General features: G+C 42.3%; 1 protein-coding gene across 7 annotated transcripts in view; it reads right to left on the bottom strand.

Moving 5' to 3' along the window:
- The window catches only part of ST3GAL6 (ST3 beta-galactoside alpha-2,3-sialyltransferase 6), a 126,556-nt gene that overhangs the window by 86,534 nt on the left and 23,035 nt on the right, over positions 1-16,987 (bottom strand). For 6 of the 7 annotated variants that reach the window (XM_059889575.1, XM_059889640.1, XM_059889760.1 and 3 more), the window contains exon 1: positions 877-1,112. The exons of the other annotated variant lie outside the window; for it this stretch is intronic. The gene's annotated coding sequence lies outside the window, so the exon portion shown is untranslated. Of the gene's footprint in view, positions 1-876; positions 1,113-16,987 lie in introns of those variants that run through there. 7 annotated transcript variants of the gene reach the window in all.

The following is a 16,987-nucleotide window of genomic DNA, read 5'->3' as shown; positions in this document are numbered from 1 at the left end:
CCTGCACTTTGCGCCAAATCGCCTCCGAGCTGGTTTCTTTAGGTCTAGTTCCACTGTGGCGGGAAGAAGGGTTTCTCGTAGATTTTTTCTAAGGTAAAACGAGAGAACTTTCCAGACCTCTCGCCCCGGGTCGCGTACATCCCCTTTTACAAAGAAACAATAGTGAGCGAGGAACCCGTCACCCCCGCCGGCCGCTCCAGTGCCCAGCGTCCCAGCCGCCCTTACCCGGTGAGCACCCGGGTCCGCGCGCCCCCCACTCCCTGAACCCTGGGCGCCGGGCAAGCGCATGAAGGCTCCTGGGGGTGGGAGGGTGCATGGAGGCGCGCCCCCCGGCCCCTGATCCTCAGCCTCAGAGGCAAAGCCCGCGGATCTCCCCACCCCCAACCTCCCTCTCCCACCCTCCCCCCGCCGATGCCAACCCGCAGCGAAGCGGGCTGGGGAGAGTTACTCGCCGAGGCCCAGGCGCGAAGACCGCAGAGGCGCGCGGGGCTCCGGGGCCGGGAGCTCGCCCGCAGCCGCTCTCTCCAGCCGGGTGCTGCCTCTCCCGCGGCAGCCGCAGCATCGAGCCGGCGGAAACCGGAGGACGGTAGCGCGGCTCAGCGGCGGCCCGGGAAGGAGGCAGTCTCCCAGACCCGGCGGGGGACCAGCGAGAAATCCGAGGCGCCCGGCGGCGCGTGCGCTGCCCACAGCGCCCGGGGCCGGATCCTCGGCGACTGCGCCGAGCGCCTCCGGAGTCGCGGGGAAGCTCCTCTCGCGGCAGCGGCTGTGGCCGCCGCCGAGTGCGCCGAGGAAGGTGCGGGGCAGTGAGGTGCAGAGAGAGCCGCTGGGGCCCGGCGTCCCCGGGCGGGCGAGGCTAGAGCGCGGCCGAGCCCCTACCTTTCCGGCTGGCGGGACTCCAGCCGCGCGCCCTCCCCGGGCGTCCCGGACAGGAAAATCACCAAGGGAAGGCCCGGGGAAAGCGGCGGGTGGCTTTGGACGAGGTAGGAGGATCTGGTTCCACAGCCAAGGAGACACTCCTTTCCCGCCCCGGTTTGTTTGAAAGCTGCAGGGGAGAAAGAGAGGGGCGGCTAGGGAGCTTTCTCCTCCCCGCCGGGCTGGCAGGCGGCAGAAGTAAACACTTTTTGCTTGGCTCGGCGGGGACTTCTGTGACACGAGGCGGGGCAGGCGGTTGGTCCCCAGCAGAAAGGGCGGGAGTGTCCAGAGAGACCAGAATTTCTGAGCTCTGCCCTTCAAGGACAAATGTGTTAGTGCTTTTTGTCTTTTGGAGGAAACGATGCGTTAGGGGGAAGGAAGACGAAATGTGTATTTGCTTGTTAAAATAGGTCTCCCTTGAGAAATGCGTGTACTATAGTGATGATACTTGGATAGCTGTATTTTTTAAATGTCAGTGTTTGTGAAATAAATCATATGCCCTGGGAGAAGAGCCACAGACTTGGGTGCAGTTCAGAGTGAGTAACGTGTCAGGCCCTGAAACAAAGTCCTTTGTGATGGACCTTCTGGTGTTGGTGTTGATTTTAACAACAGCCCTAGGAGGCAGCACTTGTTATTTTCCCAATTTTATCAAAGAATCCGACTCGGCTGAGCACACACACACAATCAAAAAAACCCAAAGAGTTCAGGAATTCCCCAACCGGTACCCTTTCTACAAATTGCCTTTGTAGTAACCCACACAGATTTTGTAATTACAAAGGTGGTACCTCAGACATCTGAGTGGTGGTGATGGATTAGTTCCTCAACTGTGTCTGACTCTTTGAGACCCCATGGACTGTAGACCTCCAGGCTCCTCTGTCCATGGAATTTCCAGGCAAGAATACTGAAGTGGGTTATTTCCTTCCCCCAAGGAATCTTCTCACCTCACCCAGGAAATGAATCTGGGCCTCCTGCATTTTAGGTGGTTTTCTGCATTGCAGGCAAATTCTCTACTGACTGAACCACAAGGAAGAGGGTATTTGTCCAACTGGGCCCATTTTTCTTGAAGTTACTATGCTCTTTTAGGTTCTGCTGAGTTTATTACCCTTCTTATGTTCATCATCTTCAGAATTAAAGCAGTGATTTTACCTCCTACTCTCTAGCTTTCCTAGGACTTTTTTTTTTTTTAAGATGTGGACCATTTTTTGTTAGTCTCTGTGGAATTTGTTACAATATTGCTTCTATTTTATGTTTTAGTGTTTCATCCCCAGGGCACATGAGACCTTGACTCCCTGACCAGGCATTGGAAGGTGAAGTCTTAACCAGTAGACTGCCAGGGAAGTCCCTTTCCTAGGATTCTTGAATCTGCAAAGTCATGTGCTAAGGGAAGAGGCAGTCCATTATTCTTAGGTGACATTTGTGCTTCTTCATAGTCAGTATTGGCCAAGAAGACACTACTCACCATGACCTAGTTCAAATTCCACTGCCTCCTCTGGCCTGTGTGACCTTGAACAAGTGACTTAACCTCAATGTGCTTCCTTTTGTAAAGTGAGAGAGTACAACCTCTCTTCACGGGTTGTGATGAGGATTAAAATAGATGATGAGGTAGAGAGTTCTTGGCACAATGCTTATCACAAAAAAAATCAGGAAGTATGGATATTAACTACCAGTTCTTTCCTACCATGAGTCAGCTACCCTTCATGTATCATGTCTGTTCCTCCAATTCATCCCGCAAACCAGAATAATCTTATCCCAGAAATGACAAAGTGGAGTCAGGAGGTTATATAATATGCCCAAGATCATACCAACCCATTTTGGAGGTGTGATTTGAATGAAAGTACCTAGAACCAAAATCAGCTCTCTTTCCAGAATGCTTTACCTGTTATGTAACTATCTGGGCAGGTGCTTTTGACATGTCAAAGATTTTTTTTAATGCAGAATACATTATTTCATGGGCACATGATTGCAACTATGTAAAATTTTTGAATTCTTGTGGAAGGTGGTAAAGAATTAAGCAGGGTAAATTTGTAGCAGTCTCTGGGCTACAGTGTTTTCACAATGTAAAGATAATTAACTCAGCCTTTGTATAGATGATTTATTCTAATAAAGTGGGAGGGGAAGGGCCAGGAAATAGAGAACTATTGGGACATGCAGGGTCTTTTAAAGGTCCTTGAAACCATAATATTTAGGCAGTGTACACATAGGGTTGGACCAGTTTGCTAGGTTTGTTTTTTAATTATAGATGGTGTGATCTCTTTGAATTAAAATGATATTGTTTGATGGGATGTATCCCAGGGTATCCAGGGACCGGTGAAAGCCAGGTTCCCCACGCCAGCCTGGAGTGCCATTCAGCACTCTGGAGAATCACAGTCTAGAGTAAAGTTCAAGAAAGTAGTATTTCTTCCTGACCCCAATATATGATCTGCCTTCCAAATTCTCACACCCTAGACCAAGAGCAGGCTTTCTTGGCATGATTGACATAGGACTGTCTACTCTATGCAGAAGAGACCTACTTGTAGGGGCATACTCTCAGCAGGTCACATCAGATCATAGTAGATGAATCCCAGGACTGGAGATACAAAGTGACAAGAGACCTCTTTCACACAATATCCTCTTTTAAGTTTATGGGGGAAAAAAAAATGTTTTATTTAACATTCTCAATATGCCAGCAAATTTGGAAAACTCAGCAGGGGCCACAGGACTGGAAAAGGTCAGTTTTCATTCCAATCACAAAGAAAGGCAATGCCAAAGAATGCTCAAACTACTGCATAGTTGCACTCATCTCACATGCTAGCAAAGTAATGCTCAAAATTCTGCAAGCCAGGCTTCAACAGTACACGAACCATGAACTTCCAAATGTTCAAGCTGGATTTAGAAAAGGCAAAGGAACCAGAGATCAAATTGCCAACATCCATTGGATCATCAAAAAAGCAAGAGAGTTCCAGAAAAACATCTATTTCTGCTTTATTGACTATGGCAAAGCCTTTGACTGTGTGGATCACAATAAACTGTGGAAAATTCTGAAAGAAATGGGAATACCAGACCACCTGACATGCCTCTTGAAAAACCTGTATGCAGGTCAGGAAGCAACAGTTACAACTGGACTTGGAACAACAGACTGGTTCCAAATAGGAAAAGGAGTACATCAAGGCTGTATATTGTCACCCTGCTTATTTAACTTACATGCAGAGTACATCATGAGAAATGCTGGGCTGGATGAAGCACAAGCTGGAATCAAGAGTGCAGTGAGAAATAGCAATAACCTCAGAAATGCAGATAACACCACCCTTATGGCAGAAAGTGAAGAAGAACTAAAGAGCCTCTTGATGAAAGTGAAAGAGGAGAGTGAAAAAGTTGGCTTAAACCTCAACACTCAGAAAACTAAGATCATGGCATCTGGTCCCATTGCTTCATGGGAAATAGATGGGGAAACAATGGAAACAGTGTCAGACTTTATTTTTGTGGGCTCCAAAATCATGCAGATGGTGACTGCAGCCATGAAATTAAAAGATGCTTGCTCCTTGGAAGAAAAGTTATGACCAACCTAGACAGCATATTAAAAAGCAGAGACATTGCTTTGCCAACAAAGGTCTGTCTAGTCATGGCTATGGTTTTTCCAGTGGTCATGTATGGATGTGAGGGTTGGACTCTAAGGAAAGCTGAGCACCGAAGAATTGATGCTTTTGAACTGTGTTGTTGGAGAAGACTTGAAAGTCCCTTGGACTGCAAGGAGATCCAACCAGTCCATCCTAAAGGAAATCAGTCCTGGGGAGTTGGTGATGGACAGGGAGGCCTGGTGTGCCGCAATCTATGGGGTTGCAAAGAGTAGGACACAACTGAGCAACTTAACTGAACTGAACTGAACATTCTCAAGGCTTGGGGGATTTAGTTTTAAACAGTACCTGGCTCAAGACTGAACTTGACCAACATACAGTCCTTCTTCCAACTCTAGGTAAAGATCCTGCCAGATCTGTCTTCTGGTTATCTTGTGGTTTTATCTCCTACAAGCAATTATTTGTCACAGTGGTAAAAAAATCCGCCTACCAGTGCAGGAGATGTAAGAGACACAGGATCCACCCCTTATTCCGGAAGATCCCCTGGAGCAGGTAATGGCACCCTACTCTAGTATTCTTGCCTGGAGACTTCCATGGACAGAGGAGCCTGGTGGACTACAGTCCATGGGGTCACAAAGAGTCAAAGCCGACCAAGTGACTGAGCACAGGAAACTAAGACCTATCACACTGCCTGGTGCAGCCAAAAAGACAATTCAAGGATATGTGGATCTCAAAAATAATAAACCAGTGTGTAAGGAATGTAAATCTTAACTTAGAGCTATGACTCTGCCAGCAATGTAGAAAGTGGCAGTTAGTACTCTCAAGCGAACCCTAACTTCTCCAACATCTCTATTCCAGAGCAGGGTATCAGCTACATGTTTGCATACATAAATAAACATTGTATTGTTTTCCCCAGAATTGTGAGTGCATGAGAAAGGAATTCAAGTCTACCAGAAAGCTTATTTGCCACTTCATAAATGATAGTGTCTCCTGATTGTGCTAGTCCTGTCAAGGTTTCAGAGGTCTTAGTGGCCCAGTAGTTATCAGGGACTGTATTTACTCTCCTTCAACAAGCTAGCAGAGGAGGGTGGAACTGGGGCTCAAAGTGTTCTAAGCACAGGAGCATGTCAGTATCTATATGATGGGAGGCACAATTAAGACAGCTGATGGAAAATGATTGCAATATTATTAAAAATGGTTAATATCCAGAATAAATTAAGAATTCCTATGGATCAAAAAACAAAAAATAAGACAACCCATTTAAAAATAGAGCACAGAACATCAGCAAGCAATTCACTGAAGAAATACAAATTATCCAAAAACTTGCAAAAATTTTAGTGTCTTTTTTAAATAATAAAACTATGTGAAAAAATCTAGACAGTAATGAGAAATCAGATAAGCAAAAAAAAAAAGGGGGGGGGGGGTCGGTGAAAGAGTTAATGAGAGCTCCACTAGCTATCCAGTGCTTAAGAATCTTCCTGCCAGTGCAGGGGATGTGGGTTTCACAACTATGCAGCCCAGATGCTGCAACTACTGGAACTCAACTGCTCTAGAGTCATGCTCCGTGACAAGAGAAGCCACCACAAGGAGAAGCCTGAACACTGCAACAAAGACCCAGCACAGCCAAAAATAAAATAAGTGAATCTTTTTTTAAAAATAAGTGAGTTAATGAATTTCTGGCAAAGGTGGCAAGGAATCTATTCAAGTAAGTGTAAAGAACTACTTCCTTTTTAGAGGGCAATTTGGTGGCTGCTATCAGATCAGGGAAGGAGTACATCAAGGCTGTATATTGTCACCCTGCTTATTTAACTTATATGCAGAGTACATCATGAGAAATGCTGGGCTGAAGAAGCACAAGCTGGAATCAAGATTGCTCGGAGAAATACCAATAACCTCAGATATACAGATGACACCACCCTTATGGCAGAAAGTGAAGAGGAACTCAAAAGCCTCTTGATGAAAGTGAAAGAGGAGAGTGAAAAAGTTGGCTTAAAGCTCAACATTCAGAAAACGAAGATCATGGCATCTGGTCCCGTCACTTCATGGCAAATAGATGGGGAACAGTGGAAACTGTGAGAGAGTTTATTTTGGGGGCTCCAAAATCACTGCAGATGGTGATTGCAGCCATGAAATTAAAAGATGCTTGCTCCTTGGAAGAAAAGCTATGACCAACCTAGAGAGCTTATTAAAAAGTAGAGACATTACTATGCCAAAGGTCCGTCTAGTCAAAGCTATGATTTTTCCAGTGGTCATATATGGATGTGAGAGTTGGACTATAAAGAAAGCTGAGCTCCAAAAAATTAATGCTTTTGAACTCTGGTGTTGGAGAAGACTCTTTAGAACCCCTTGGACTGCAAAGAGATCCAACTAGTCCATCCTAAAGGAAATCAGTCCTGAATATTCATTGGAAGGACTGATGCTGAAGCTGAAACTTCAATACTTTGGCCACATGATGGGAAGAATTGACTCATTTGAAAAGACCCTGATGCTGGGAAAGATTGAAGGCGGGAGGAGAAGGGGCCAGCAGAGGATGAGATGGTTGGATGGCATCACGGACTCAACGGACATGAGTTTGAGTAACCTCTGGGAGTTGGTGATGGATAGGGAGGCCTGGTGTGATGCAGTCCATGGGGTTGCAGAGTCAGACAGGACTGAATGACTGAACTGAACTGATCAGATGTAAAAAGTTGTTTGGGATTTGAATTTCAAAACCCTCATTAAAGTTCCTTGACTTTTCTCCCTGCAAGATAGTTCTGGCCTCAAGCCAAGTGATTTAGGAATGAGGATCGGAAGGGAAAGGACCTGAAATCTCTCAACCAACTCCCAGTTACCCCATCAATGAAGAGGTTGGCCTTCCTGATTGCTGGGTAACTCCCTTCACAGCACCCCCTGATGGCAGGACAGCCCCTCCCCCAAGATAGTAGCCCCCCACCACCCCCCACCCCCAGAGTTGTGTGGGGCAGTGCACAAAGCTGCTGTATCTTAGAGCAGCTTGCTCAGAGCTCTTGTTCAATTCTGAGAAGCATTCAATGCCTGGATCACTGTCCTAGCAGATATGCCCCCTCCCCATCTATCTATGAAGATGCTCTGCTAATATCCAGTCCTGTGACTGATAATTCAAGCAAAATATACAGGTCACTTCACTCAGAGCTCTCAGACCATTAATGATAAAAATTATGACATTTTAAACTAACACATTTGTCTCATAACTGGTTTACAGGGCTGAACTTTTGCTACTTCATTTCATGGGAGTGTTGCTATAGGATGGATCCCTAAAAGCGGAATTGCTGGGCAAAGTGTACATAAACCTACACTCAAATAATTAACTATATTTTTATGTTCAAAAATTTATACTTAAAATATTTTCCATAGCACTCCTGAAGCAGAGTGCAAGGTGGAGTCATTACAGTGGGCTATGAGTGGCACAAAGGCTTCTCTGTGTTTCCCAAACTCTGCTGCTGCTAAGTCGCTTCAGTCGTGTCCAACTCTGCGCGACCCCATAGACGGCAGCCCACCAGGCTCCCCCGTCCCTGGGATTCTCCAGGCAAGAACACTGGAGTGGGTTGCCATTTCCTTCTCCAATGCCTGAAAGTGAAAAGTGAAAGTGAAGTAGCTCAGTCGTGTCCGACTCTTAGCGACCCCATGGACTGCAGCCCACCAGGCTCCTCTGCCCATGGGATTTTCCAGGCAAGAGTACTGGAGTGGGTTGCCATTGCTTTCTCCGTCCCAAACTCTAGTCTGCTGTAAATGCATGTTCCTTTCAAATCAGCAATTTTATGTTTTAGGACTCCATCCTGCAGAAATAATTACATAAGAACACAAAAATATGTATGGGGTTGGTCATAGAAGCATTACTTGTAATGTTTAAAAACAGGAAAATAATAGAAAGAATAGAAAGTGATTAATTATATTATGGTAGTATATCCTGGGTTTCTCTGATAGCTCCTTTGGTAAAGAATCCATGGGCAATGCAGGAGACCCCAGTTTGATTCCTGGGTTGGGAAGATCCGCTGGAGATGGGATAGGCTACCCACTCTAGTGTTCTTGGGGTTCCCTTGTGGCTCAGCTGGTAAAGAATCTGCCTGCAATGTGGGAGACCTGGATTTGATCCCTGGGTTGGGAAGATACCTGGAGAAGGGAACAGTTACCCACTTCCGTATTCTGGCCTGGAAAAATGAATGCAACTATTGCAAAACCATTAGAAATCTGCATATACATATACTAATATGATGACAGCGATTATATTGGCTTTAGAAGTTCTACATTCATAAAACATATTGTGCAATTCATTTATATCAAGCAGAAAAAATAAAGGATCACTGACGTGTGTATATATTTGTGAGTACGTAAGAAAAGGTCCTAAAGACTACACGACAAAATGTTGACAGAGATTTCTTCTAGAATTACAGTGGCAGAGAAAGAAAGGGAAGGAGGATTTTTTGCTGTATACTCTAAATGTTTCTAACTTGTGATATTTATAATGTATATGAGTAATATTTGTAATTTTTAAAAAGACACTAACAAAGTTATTTGTGTTTGGGAAAGACAGTAAAAAAGTGTCAAATAAAAATGCATCCGTGTTTAGGTACAAATTTGAATTCTTTAACTTGGTGATTCCTTACCTGTATGCTCTTTATTCTATACAGTGTGTTTTTCCAATCAATAGAGACCAGATAAAAATATCAGATGAAAACAAAAATAAAACCCTTAAGCCCACATTGAAAGAACAAGAGGAAAATCTATGTGAATCTTGCTTTTATTTTGAAGTGGGAAAAACTAGGCATGAAAGAAGCTTGAAGAAAAAGGTTAATACATTTGACTTCACAAAAATGCAGTTTCTAAAGATAAAATACACCAAAAAATAAAAAGACAAGCTGGGAAAAAATACTTGCAGCACATATCAAATGGTTTCTCTTCTTATTAGGCCAAGAGCTCTTAGGAGGCAAAAAAAAAAAAATCAAGAATTTAGTAGAAAAATAGGGAAACTACATGGAAAGAACAGCAGTCTGAGGAGAAAAATAAACATTACTTAATTAAACAAATATGTATGCCTGCTATGTGCCAGATACCATTCTAAACAGGTATATATTAATAGCAGTGAAGAAAACAGACAGTAATTTCTGGCTCTTTGGAGCTTACATTCTAGTAAATTTGAAAAGAATCTTGACTTCACTAATCAAATTTAAAGCTATATATCATTTACACTTATTGGTGAAAATCATGATTATTAAAACTTAGTGTGAAGATAATTTCTCGTGCTTTTGGTGCAAATGCAAACTGGTGAGGTTTTTCCAAAGGATATTTTAATAAAGTCAATTATAATTTTAAACATGAACACTTTACTGTAGAATATATACGTTATGTATACATTATATATACTTTATGTATACAATGTATACTTTATTGTAGCAGTTCCACTGATAGAAACTTCTGTTGCAGACACCTTACATAGTTATGCAAAGTTGTGTTTAAGAATTGCCATTTAGATATTGCTTATTAATGGCAGCCCACTCCAGTACACTTGCCTGGAAAATCCCATGGACAGAGAAGCCTGGTAGGCTACAGTCCATGGGGTCGCAGAGAGTTGGACACGACTGAGTGACTTCACTTTCTTATTGCTTATTAAATATAATGAAGAGATACCAGAATGAGTCAAACAACCATTGCTAAGGGATTGGAGTTGTAGGGATCACATATACAAGAGATTTCTGTGTAATCACTAAAACCATGAACTAGTCCTGCATCTAATGACTTGGAATAATGTCTAAGATATTATTAAATTTTGGCAGCAAGTTGCTAAACAGGTTGCCTAGTAGGATCCTGTTATTGTGAGATGTAAAAAAAAAAAAAAGTAATAGAAATAATGATGGTTATAATAAAACTTATGTTAGAACACTAACAGAAGGTGTCTAAGGGGATACACACCAGCCATGAACATGAACCACCTCTGGAGGATGTATTCATGGAGGACTTTTCTTTCTAAATTATAAATTTCTGAATGTTTGATTTGCACAATAAGCACCTATTTATTTGTAACCAAAATTTCAAAACATGTTTTAGGATTTTTTACATGCAGTAGAAACTTGCTTAGAAGCATATCAAAATACTTAGAATGCTTGACCCTCCTCCAGTAGTTTTTCTGAGAAGTGACAATAAAAACTCTCTTGTAAAGGGTGATTGTACACCATTTTCATCAGAACCCTGATAGTGATGGTGTTTTAGGGTTTCTATTATTCTCAATTTTTGAATTAAAAGGGACTCAGTTAGTGGAAGCGATGGAGTTCCACCAGAGCTATTTAAAATCCTAAAAGATGATGCTATTAAAGCACTGCACTCAATATATTAGCAAATTTGGAAAACCCAGCAATGGCCACTGGACAGGAGAAGGTCAATTTTCATGCCAGTTCCCAAGAAGGACAGGACTATAGAATGTTCAAACTACCAGACAGCTGTACTCACTTCCTCTGCTAGTAAGGTTACGCTCAAAATCCTTCAAGCTAGGCTTCAGCAGTACTTGAATCAAGAACTTCCAGATATACAAACTGGGTTAAAAGGCAGAGGAACCAGAGATTAAATTGTCAACATTTGCTGGGTCATAAAGGAAGCAAGGGAATTCCAGGAAACATCTGCTTCTGTTTCATCGACTATGCTAAAGCCTTTGACTGTATGAATCATAACAAACTGTGAAAAACTCTTATCAGACCATCTTAACTGTTTCCTGGGAAACCTGTTTGCAGCTCAAGAAGCAACAGTTAGAACCTTACATGGAACAATTGACTGGTTCAACACTGAGAAAGGAGTAGGTCAAGGCTGTTTATTGTCACCCTGCTTATTTAACTTATATGCAGAGCACATCATGCAAAATGCCAGGCATGATGAGTTACAAGCTGGAACCAAGATTGCCAGGAGAAATATCAACAACCTCAGATATGCAGATGGTATCACTTTAATAGCAGAAAGCAAAGAGGATCTAAAGAGCCTCTTGATGAAGGTGAAAAGGAGAGTGAAAAACCTGGCTTAAAACTCAATATTAAAAAAACTAACATCACAATATCCAGTCCCATCACTTAATGGCAAATAGAAGGGACAAAGGTGGAAGCAGTGACAAATTTCCTCTCCTTGGGCTCTAAAATCACTATGGATGGTGACTGCAGTCATGAAATTAAAAGATGTTTGCTCCTTGGAAGGAAAACTATGACAAACATAGACAGAGGATTAAAAAGAAAAGACATCACTTTGCCAACAAAGGTCCGTCTAGTTAAACCTATGGTTTTCCCAGTAATCATGTATGGATGTGAGAGTTGGACCATAAAGAAGGCAGAGCATGGAAGAATTGATCCTTTCAAACTGTGGTACTGGAGAAGACTCTTAAGAATCCCTTAGACTGCAAAGAGATCACACCAGTCAATTCTTTTTTTTTTTTTTTCCATTTCCACATGCAATCTTTTTTTTTTTTTTTTTTAATTTTACATAATTGTATTAGTTTTGCCAAATATCAAAATGAATCCGCCACAGGTATACATGTGTTCCCCATCCTGGACCCTCCTCCCTCCTCCCTCCCCATACCATCCCTCTGGGTCGTCCCAGTGCACTAGCCCCAAGCATCCAGTATCGTGCATCGAACCTGGACTGGCAACTCGTTTCTTACATGATATTTTACATGTTTCAATGTCATTCTCCCAAATCTTCCCACCCTCTCCCTCTCCCACAGAGTCCATAAGACTGTTCTATACATCAGTGTCTCTTTTGCTGTCTCATACACAGGGTTATTGTTACCATCTTTCTAAATTCCATATATATGCGTTAGTATACTGTATTTATGTTTTTCCTTCTGGCTTACTTCACTCTGTATAATAGGCTCCAGTTTCATCCACCTCATTAGAACTGATTCAAATGTATTCTTTTTAATGGCTGAGTAATACTCCATTGTGTATATGTACCACTGCTTTCTTATCCATTCATCTGCTGATGGACATCTAGGTTGCTTCCATGTCCTGGCTATTATAAACAGTGCTGCGATGAACATTGGGGTACACGTGTCTCTTTCCCTTCTGGTTTCCTCAGTGTGTATGCCTAGCAGTGGGATTGCTGGATCATAAGGCAGTTCTATTTCCAGTTTTTTAAGGAATCTCCACACTGTTCTCCATAGTGGCTGTACTAGTTTGCATTCCCACCAACAGTGTAAGAGGGTTCCCTTTTCTCCACACCCTCTCCAGCATTTATTATTTGTAGACTTTTGGATCGCAGCCATTCTGCACACCAGTCAATTCTGATGCTGGGAAAGATTGAGGGCATGAAGAGAAGGGGTGGCAGAGAATGAGATGGTTTAGATGGCATCACTGACTCAGTGGATATGAGTTTGAGCAAACCCCAGGAGAAAGTGAAGGACAGGGAAGCCCGGCATACTGCAGTTCATGGGGTTCGCAAAGAGTTGGACACGACAGCAAGTGAACAATCAGGGTTTCATTGATTTAGTCATTTATAGGTTTATCGAGAACCTACTGTATGCCCAGCACAATGACAATTGAGGCATTAAACATACAGAATCCTGGACACTGGAGTTTCTGCCTTGAGAAGTGATATGAGGGAAATAGGCTCATAAGTTTCAGACTACAAACACTTTCTGAGATTCTGTGTCATACATTGGCTAAGTTCAAAGAACACAGTGGTGAATGTCCAAAATTCCCAACATGATGATGATTGCAAATGAGCATACTTGTAGACTAACACTGTTTATCAGGGTTTTGTAACTGCTGGAGATAAACAGCCTGGTGGAAACTAGAGGAAACAACTTCCTGGGAGAACTTGGAGAGATAACTTTGGAAATTTGCTTTATGCAAAAAATAATCTTCCTGGTCTATTTTTTCCTAAATATTTTTCTTTTCTAGTGTTTGCTTAAAATGACATGCACTTACTTAGAATTTGCCAGAAGACAATCTTACCCAAGTTTCTTAGCCACTGAAATATGAATGACTTTTCCTAAAAGAGCTTTAGAGTTCTTACATTCTGACCCTGGCCGCCTAACATAGCTCAATAGCCTAATTATTGCTCCAGATTGTCATCCCCACCTCAGGGTTTCTAATTCTGTGGAACTAGAGTGTGGCCTGGGAATTTTTATTTCTAATAGGTTTCCAGAAGTAGCTGATGCCACTTCAAAAACGGTTTAGGGAATTAAATATACCGACTTCCCAAGTTAAAGACTTTATTAAAGGACTGTGAGACAGATGATATCTCCGATTCATAGGAGGAATAACAAGGTTCTTAACAAAACACAAATGTAGATAGGTAGGCAAGACACAATAATAAATATTTTCAGTTCAGTTCAGTCGCTTAGTCGTGTCCGACTCTTTCCAACCCCATGGACTGCAGCACGGCAGGCCTCCCTGTCCATCACCAACTCCTGGAGTTTACCCAAACTCATGTCCATTGAGTCATCCAGTAAATATTTTATATCCTATTTAATAAATGCAAGGATCTATTAGCTTGAGGTCAGAAATTTCATTCTATCACTGATTTTCAGGATTCAAAATACTTTAAAGGTGCTTTATGGTTTAACTTCAGATAAATTTTCTTTTTCTCTCCCATACACAGATGTTTTAGAAATTTAGATTAAAAACAATTTCTAACTACATCCAAATGCATAATGTTAGGTTCTGTGATGAGAATACAGTCCCAAGCCTATGGGGGAATTTGTTTTTTCTTGTGAATGGGCTCTTGGGAAACAGACTTCTAAGGTAGCAGCATCAGTGAGTGCAAACAACAGGCATAGGATGGCGGTGACAATCCAGAGGGTTTGAACAACATGTGGGGGCAGATGCCAACTAAGAGCCTTTAAAAAATGAGAAGAGAGCATCTATATTTGTAGATTAATCTGTCTGTAGTCTGAAAACTCAACGTGCCGAACATCAAGAGGACGAGAAGACGGCTAGCTGTCATTGAGTGAGTGATTTTAGTCCTGTCTGACTCTTTGCTACCCCATGGACTGTAGCACAGCATTCACAGTTTCTGGGGATTAGGATATAGACAGTTTTGGGAGGGAGCATTATCTGGCTTCCCACATGTGCTATTTATTTTGTTCTGGTCAAAAGCCATTTGGAGCAGTGTTTTCAATACCAGGCATCACATAATAAATGATATTCTACAGAAGAGAAAAATCGTCAGTCATTCATTTAGCATTTGTAAAGTGTTCACTATGTTCCAGTCACTTGGCAAGAAGAACTCTGGAGATAAGAGCATAGCAGGTTGTAGAATCTAATGCTCATGAGCCAGGACCCTGGAGTCTAATCATCTGGTTTTGAATCCGGGTCTCACCATTTATATACTGTGTGACCTCACAAATGACTTAACCTCTCTGTGTCTCAGTGTTGTCATTTATGAAACTGAGATAAAGTTTTAACTGTCCCATAGGGTTCCTGTGAAGGCTAAGTGAGACACTCGATGAAGCCTTTGGCATAATGACTGCATGTTGAGTTCAGTATATGTTGGTACTGAGGAGGCATGAGAGGACAACACCAGAGAAGGGGGTGCAGAATGACCACAAGGAATTTGAAAAGGCTTTCCAGAGGTAGGTTTTGAAAGTTGAGTTTCTCCTAGTTCATCAACGAGAAATAAAAAATGTGTAGTGAGAAGACATAGTAAAGGATTTGGAAACCATAAGGACTGGCTGAGCCGATTGAGGGATTTAAGCTTAGTAGCTTCGGGAATAGGGATCGGAGTCACATGAGAGCTGCATTTAAATCCTCTTGCAGTTAAAGCAACAGAAAGTAATTACTTATTTTACTTCTATCCAGAAAAATAGCCAAGCCTAAGTGAAAATGACAAAAGCAACATTCATCTCAGTATTTGGAACAACTTGTGAATAATAAGGATTCCTTTTTATAATGGGGTGGGAGAAAGTGACAATCATTCACTTGTGTCCAACTCTTTGCAACCCCATGGAATTCTCCAGGCCAGGATACTGGAGTGGGTAGCTGTTCCCTTCTCCAGGGGATCTTCCCAATCCAGGAATCAAATTGGGGTCTCCTGGATTGCAGGCGAATTCTTTACCAACTGAGCTATCAGGGAGAAGCTGATATAAATGGTGGGAGAAGGAGTGATACAAACCCTTCTTTGTGCCCCACTGACCGTCAGACACACTGCCTTCTTGAAGGAATGGTTGGTCTGAAATCCATTTTCCCCTGCTCTCAAAACCCAAGTATTTTGAGAACTCAATGGGCCATAAACTTTAAGGGAGATTGGACTTTTTCCAGCCCCAGGGGTGTAAATCAGGATTGGCTTGAACCAACCATGTAACCACTGTGGTTGAGGAGGTCAATAGCAGGCATGCCTTTGGAAATTTTTTCTTATCTCTTCAGAAGGTAAATGAAAAAAATGAGTGTTCTCTCTGTCTTTCTTCCAGGAATGAGCCATCAAGTTAGCATCTGGAGATGGCAGAACAACAAGACAGAAAGGATGGATCCTTCATGAGGTGGACCAGCTGCTAAATTATCCAATTCTGGAATTGTTGTACAGTTAATTTACCGAATTGTGTATGCCATATATTATATTAATATGTAATATATTAAAATACACTCACTGTTAAAGTCAGTCACATTTTTCATCTTACAGCCTGAAAAGCGTCTTGCAGTACAACTAGCACCCTAGTATGCTGACAATCCGGGCTCTCATCAGAAAATAACCATGGACCCTCTATGAGTGAGTGAAAGTCACTCAGTCGTGTCCAACTCTTTGTGACCCCATGAGTCCATGGAATTCTCTAGGCCAGAAAACTGGAGTGGGTAGCCTTTCCCTTCCTGGCCCCTCTATAGAGTTTATAAAAATGCAGGCTTTGAGAACTAATTTTAAATCAAGATTACTGCTTGATTTCCAGGTGGAAAATTCTGTTAGACATGTTTCTTAGTTCATTTTTTTCTCTACTTATCTTTAATTTTATCTTTTGGACCAAACCATATCATTAAAGGGGTTTCCCAGGTGGCACTAGTGGTAAAGAACCCACCTGCCAATGCAGGAGATGTAAGAGACTGCAGGTTCGATCCCTGGGTCAGGAAGATCCCCTGGAGAAGGGCATGGCAACCCACTCCAGTATTCCTGGCCGGAGAATCCCACAGATAGAGGAGCCTGGTGGACTACAGACCATGTGGTTGCAAAGATTTGGACACAACTGAAGTGATTTAGCACACACGCATTTCTTTAAGGGGCAGTATACTTATCTAGCCATTCAAATTAACACCACATGGTGTCTAGTAATGGAATAACTTGACTGTATTAGCAATATAACTGTTTTCAGAATCAGTTTCTACATATATATAGGATTAATTTTCTAATTCCTAAAATGTATATGTCTAAGAGTCTATGATATCAACATTTCTAAGTAATGCGCTAAACCCACTATATATTGATAAACTGATTCTTCTGCTATTTTGAAAATTTAGCCAAGAGATACTCAGAAAAATATGCCAACAGCAGCAAAAGATGATTTCCCTCATGTGGAAAAGAGAATTGTCCCTTTGATTTCTGATAAATGT

Source organism: Bos taurus, chromosome 1, assembly GCF_002263795.3.
Source record: "Bos taurus isolate L1 Dominette 01449 registration number 42190680 breed Hereford chromosome 1, ARS-UCD2.0, whole genome shotgun sequence".
NCBI classification, from domain to species: domain Eukaryota; kingdom Metazoa; phylum Chordata; class Mammalia; order Artiodactyla; family Bovidae; genus Bos; species Bos taurus.
Note: the sequence above shows the minus strand (reverse complement) of the source record. Positions and strands in the feature narration are given on the sequence as shown.